This window comes from Podarcis pityusensis (assembly GCF_964106645.2).
Source record: "Podarcis pityusensis genome assembly, chromosome: 9".
Lineage (NCBI taxonomy): Eukaryota > Metazoa > Chordata > Lepidosauria > Squamata > Lacertidae > Podarcis > Podarcis pityusensis.
In genome coordinates, this window is record NC_138034.1 from 37,496,714 (window position 1) to 37,503,113 (window position 6,400).

Below are 6,400 nucleotides of genomic sequence, written 5' to 3' on the forward strand. Positions count from 1 at the left end.
AACTGCAGAGACTCAGGGCAGAGAGGCGTAGGGAACTAAGTTCCCCCAGGAGGAGTGCTCGCCTCCAGGCCAGGAGAGGCGAGTCACCTGTGGACCAGGGCCGCCCCATGCCTCGGGGCAGATAAAAGCCAGCCAGCCCCAGTCCCAGGTTGCGGGAGCAACATTGTTGGTAGCCTGTTCCTGCCTGCACCCTGTCCTGCTCTTCTGCCAGAGTTCCTGACCTCACCCGACTCCCTGCCCTGGACCCAGCTTCAGCCTTGACGGACAGCCTCCATACTGAACCCTTGACCTCGGACAGGACTCGGACCTCGCCGCACGGTTAACCCTCGGGACCAGCACACCCAGGGCTGAAACAAAAGGGTAGATTGGGTTGTCCGCTCAACAGAGAATAAATGATGTCAGGGGTCTGAGTACACACACAGCATCAGCTTTTCGGTTGGGTTCCACAGCTCATCACAGAGAAACATTGCATATAGCAGGTATTAGTGTGCGCAACAATCATGCCTTGCCATTACAGAATGCTAATAGAACAAAACGCCCACAGTTCAGTAATCTTACACGGCCTTCCAAATGTTGGAGCACAACTCCTGTTATCCCTGGCCATTCCTAGAGATCACCAAATTGTAAAGTTGGAAGGGACCTTGGCAGTCATCTAGTCCAACCCCCTGCAATGCAGGAGTCTTGCCCAACGTGGGGCTCAAACCCAAGACCCTGAGATGATTAAGAGTCTCGTGCTCTACCAACTGAGCTATCCCAGGCAATGCTGGCTGGGGCTGATATGAGCTAGAGTCCAGGGCCAAAGGTTTTCTCGACCCTGTTTTAATTTCTCTCCCCCCCCCCCCGAAAGGGATATAACAAGCTTTGGAGGAGACTGTCCCTTGTTCAATAATAATGCACTTTATTCTATTGATTATACACTGTTCTTTTCATTCAATGGCACTTTAAAAAGAATATTGGTTTTCAGCACAGTTATAGTTGTGGTTTAGATGGCAACCAAAGTTTTTCTCTTGACTTTAGGTACAGGTTAGAGGGTGGACAGCCACCTTCCCTTTAAGCCTAAATTAATATGCCCTGCTTTGCTGTGAACCTATGAAACACTGCTGTGGATCCTTTTTTGTTTTGGAGTAAGGTTAATTGCAACACACACTACTTAAACATTATTTAAAAGTTTATTTAAAATGTCTCCAGAGATGTTTAAATATATAAGTATGTAAAATGGTTAAAAATATTGCACTAAAGATTTAAGAACCATAGGCTTTCCGGTGGAACTTCCGAGTAGAAATAATCCTTGCCCAACAGGTAGATACTCTTTTTACAGAGCATACCCCGCCACATGAATATCCCATTATTTGGGTACAGCTTCCAAGAAATTAGATTCCAAGCCAGTAAATCTCATATGGTGACTAGGTCATGGGAAGCTGGTGATTAGGTCGCCACCCTGTCAGAAGTGAGCACCCAGAAACAAAGCTACACAAAGCGTTAAATCGACGGGTGATTTCCAGGTCACAGGGTGTCACAGACAAAACAGGTTCTAAGCAAGGCCAAAGGACAACCGGCGGAACCCTTAATAAAGTCTGCGAAGCCCTGCATGAGGACGCTTTCTCTCCCATCGCCAAATCTAGTGAAGAATCCAGAAGTGGGCAATTAGCATTAGGCCACACAACTCAATTACCCTGCAGCGATGCTGCTCTGGCAAAATACCGGCCGATATCAAAATGCAGCACCGAAGTTCCAGCACATAATAGCCTTGCAAGACGGTTAATCTGCATAAGAGGGTAAAGTGCATTGTGCTCACTTCGTCAAATCTTGGCTTTCTGTCCGAGGCTTAGATCCACTATTTAGCTATTAAGCTTTTGAAGTGGGGTAGCAGCCAGATGTGTCCGAAGGCTTTTCAAGTTTCAGTTTAGTTACGGGTAAAGAGTTAAACAATGTCCTCTCAATTAGATCTTCAAGGGGCCAGATTAACCATCATTTGTCCCTTCACTAGGCCACATGCACCCTGCTGGCTGCCACTGTCCAATGCCAAGTCATTTAATTCCCTTGCTCCTGCCTGCCAGGAGCTGCCCATTCACACCCCAGACAGCTTCCTTTCAAGGGAGCATTACAACCACAACAGGCCCGATTGTGGAACCTCTCTTTTTGTTATTTATTTACACCGCCATTTTCCCCTTATTAGGTTGTGAAAGGGAACAGTGAGGGATGGAAGGTAAATGGACTGCTAAACACACTAAAGCAGAAGTCATCAGCTTCTCCTGGCTCTTTGAAGTCACGAAGATGCACCGCATATAGATATCACAGTTTGGGAGAGCGGCCATCTCGCTTCTCTTATTAGCTTGAGCAAGACAAGCAACAGTTGTAAATGATGCTGTTAACTAATTTGACATTTTAAAAACTGAGCCAACTGAATCATATTCAGATTAACCACTAATTTCCATGGGTCCTTTGGGACAATAACTGGTGCAGGGCTTCACCCCCTCTCTCCAGCTACAGGTAACTGGCTGCATACACACACCATATTGAAAGCACATGACAAGAATCCTGGGAATTGTAGTTTACCCACCGCAGAACTATAATTCCCAGTACGCTTAACAAACTACGGTTCTTAGGCTTCTTTGGTGGGAAGTCGAGAGCTGTAAACCTATGGTACGTATGTAGCCATTCTTCCATTTTTGATAGTTCAATTCCAGTTGGGGCATATAGGGCCAGTTTTATACAGCTACAACAAATTTTTAACTGTTCATGGGAGGGAAATGTCTAACTCCAATGTCCATTCAAACATATGGTGCAAATTTAACCAATCAGATCGGTACATGCAAATTTACACTATGACTGAGATAAATCATTCATATAATTACAAATTCAAAATAAAACTCTCAGCTGGCGCAGGGGCTACAATGCGTGGATAGCAAGTAAAGCCAAAATTGCACAGAGCCTGAACACATCAGGTTCAGTTTGGGGTGGGATTGCTAAAGTCTCTTTTTTTTCCTGCCCCATTTCCACCCCTTTAAATAAATAAAATAAAATAAAATAAAAAATTGCCAAGCACATAAAACTGAATGCACCTAAGTTGTGAGTTACTTGTATTCCCAGTTAGCCTAAAAAGAAAAAAAATAAGTTTAAAAAAAATGGAGGACGAATCAAAGAGACTCCTTTCCTAGAGCATCATTTGGTCTAAGGACAGACTTGGAGAACTATACTCTAGCCATGAGTGAGGGACACAAGGAAGGGTCCTGGCCAGTGTCTATGTCCACCTTGCTTGCCTCCCTCTGCCCCTCTCAGAAAAGCTCCTTGCACCACAAAGAAAGATTGAAAACTGGTACAGCCACTGCCACACACCATGATGGTGTCTTGAATCCAGCTGTGACCACTTGCCCTGCCCAATTAAAGCCAGGCAACACATAAGGGCATATTCAAATATATACACACATCTTTCACAATTCATGGCTTGGTCATGTACACAAACTGGGCATGTTCTACAGGGACCTGGCTTCAGGTACTAGGCCTGCTGGCTGCCATAAACTGGCAGCCAACCAAGAAAGGGGAAGAGGATCCCAGCGAGGTGGATGGCTCTGATTAGTACACATCAGGACAGGCTGAAGATGGGGAAGGGGAGGTTGGGGGCTTAGGAGGTACTCACAGGACATCAGGAGAAGGGGGCACTTCATCCAAACCAGAGGCAGTCCCATCTCTGCAGACACTGCGGGCTCTGAGGTGTTAGGAACAGCAGGACAGGTGTTAGGAACTCTTAGAAGAGTTTGAGGCAGGCAAGGAAACACAGCCCAGCTCGTTAGTGAACCAGGTGGAGATCATGGGGCTTGTTAGGTCTGGGAGGAGGTTTGTGGTCACTCAGCTGGATTAAGCTCAGGGCAGGTGAGGATCATGCCTCGTCAAGTGGAGAGCTGCTTGGCTGAAGGAAATGCAGGTGCATCAATCAAGAAAAAGGGCAGCAAGACTCTACATCTGTTCATCTTTCTTCCTTGATGGACCATTGATTGGTTGCTTTGAGGACTCCACTGGACTGTGACTTCCGGACTGAACCCACCCTGGATCATCTGCAAAGGCTTCACCCCATGCAAACTGTTAAGCAAAATGTATGGTTATATGCAATATTGTTTTTTCATTTAAGTTTCAAGCTTGGAATCCCTGGGCATGTGTTCTGCAAATTATCCAGCAGGGGGCACTCTAAGAGCTGAATTCCTACTTTCTTGTGGGGAAAGCCGCATGGCTAAAGCAAGTAAGGAGAATAGCAATTGTAATATACAATATATAGGCAGATTATAGTAACAAAACCGAACCCTAAGAAAACTTATATTCCCTAAAAATGTTAATTTATTGCACAGCATGCTGACAAACTGCCTCACGGGTGAAAGTCAAAACCATGATAGAAGTTTGCTCTCTGTTTTGCAAATACCTGCCTATAGATGACCTAGGCCTGATTTAATGGGCAAGGTTTGTATATGTTTGGTATGAAACTTGTGGTGCTCCACAGAAGTACTGTGATTTAAAAACAAAACACCAAGGCACTCCCAGATATTTACCAAAGACAGACCCCATTTTTTTGGTTCTTGACAAATAATATTCTTGATTTTGTTCCCCTAATGTTGGGGCCAGCGAGACAATATTTTGTTGTTGTTACTTAAACAGTAACCATAGGGGAACCCCATAGGGATGAGGACTGCATCACATATGGGAAGGGGGGGTATCCCCCCCCCCGGTGCTGTATTCTGAGTGAAAACCATCCTCCCGAAAGCTGCTACTCAGTTTGGAAGGGAAAGTTCCCTTACCGGCAGGTGCCCAATGCAATCTTGATCCACTGCATCCATCCGCCTATTTGGGGTTGCTATTTAAAAACAAAAACCAGATATGCTAAATGGTAATCTTCGCACACCGCACATGTAAAGCACACGACCTCCCCCACAGAATCCTGGGAACTGCAGTTTACCCCTCACAGAGCTACAATTCCCTACACCCACAACAAACTACAGTTCCCAAAATTATTGGGGTGGGGGAAGGAATGCGCTTTACTTGTATGTTGCAGTCACATACATAGTTTGGATCTTAGTTTTCCAGTTGGCCCTTATCAGGATAGAATTGGCTCCAAATCTTTAGGTGCCTGCAGATCCTCCAGTAGGTTAAGGTCCTTTGCAACTCTATGATTCTATGAGCACACATTTACAGGCTCCTCCACCTCACCCCATGACTGGTCCTAAGCAGTATGCAACCTACCATTTTACATACTGCTGCTCAGGTATATTTTTACATACTAGCTGCTCAGGTATATTTTGAACCACTGATCACACTCAACAGGAGCATGCCTTGCTAGTTTAGCTTAAAGTATGGATGAGGGCAACATCTGTTTGGCTTATATTTTAATGCGAATGTACCCAATTCAAAAATGGGATGCGGGTGGCGCTGTGGGTTAAACCACAGAGCCTAGGACTTGCCGATCAGACAGTTCGAATCCCTGCAACAGGGTGAGCTTCTGTTGCTTGGTCCCTGCTCCTGCCAACCTAGCAGTTCGAAAGCATGTCAAGTACAAATAGATAAATAGGTATCACTTCGGCGGGAAGGTAAACGCCGTTTCTGTGCTCTGCTCTGGTTCGCCAGAAGCGGCTTAGTCATGTTGGCCACGTGACCAGGAAGCTGTAAGCCGGCTCCCTCGGCCAATAAAGCGAGATGAGCGCCTCAACCCCAGAGTCGCTCACAACTGGACCCAATGGTCAGGGGTCCCTTTACCTTTACCCAATTCGAAAGCAATGTGTGAACCAATACACAGCTATCTTTCAGAATCTGAGCTTCTCCAAACGTTAACCACCAGAGGCTGTTTTTTTGGTTCTGCTTTTTAAAGACATCGCCTAACATCACTGGTCTCTGCAACGTCTTTTCACATCCTACCTCATCAAAGAAAGCGCAGCACAATTCCCTTCAGCAAAAAACCAAAATACAAACTTAGCTTACCTTATGCCTATTTACAGACATCCTGCTTTCTGCTAGGCTGCACTGAGAACTGCTTGGTTCCAAATCCGTGCTTGGTGAGTTGTTTTTTGCACCGGATGTAAACAAAACCACAGCTCTTAAGCTGCAGTAAGCAATCAGGCCCTCTGTATTATTTAGCCGATAAATCTAACGTTGCTTTTAACTTATGGCTCTTTTTCAATATGCACATGACCTGCAACTTGCAGCAATTAAAAAACATCCCAGATCTCCTCATCCAAATTGTTTAACATCCCACTTACATCACAAACCAATTTAGACGTTATGGGGAAGTGGGTGTTGCTTGTCCAAAATGCCTTTGCATGCCAAATGGGCAGGGCTGGCAGACTTGATGAGACCCACAGGCCAGAGGTTCTTCACCCCTGGCTTAAAGAGAAGAGAAATAAATGGAGACCAGGTCTTGCAC

The 6,400-nt window shown here is 45.5% G+C and overlaps 1 long non-coding RNA gene across 1 annotated transcript in view; it reads right to left on the reverse strand.

Moving 5' to 3' along the window:
• The window catches only part of LOC308485554, an 87,068-nt gene extending 80,668 nt beyond the window's left edge, over positions 1–6,400 (reverse strand). The window contains exon 1 of the long non-coding RNA XR_013990607.1: positions 5,959–6,400. This is a non-coding gene — a long non-coding RNA (uncharacterized lncRNA). The remainder of the gene's footprint in view (positions 1–5,958) is intronic.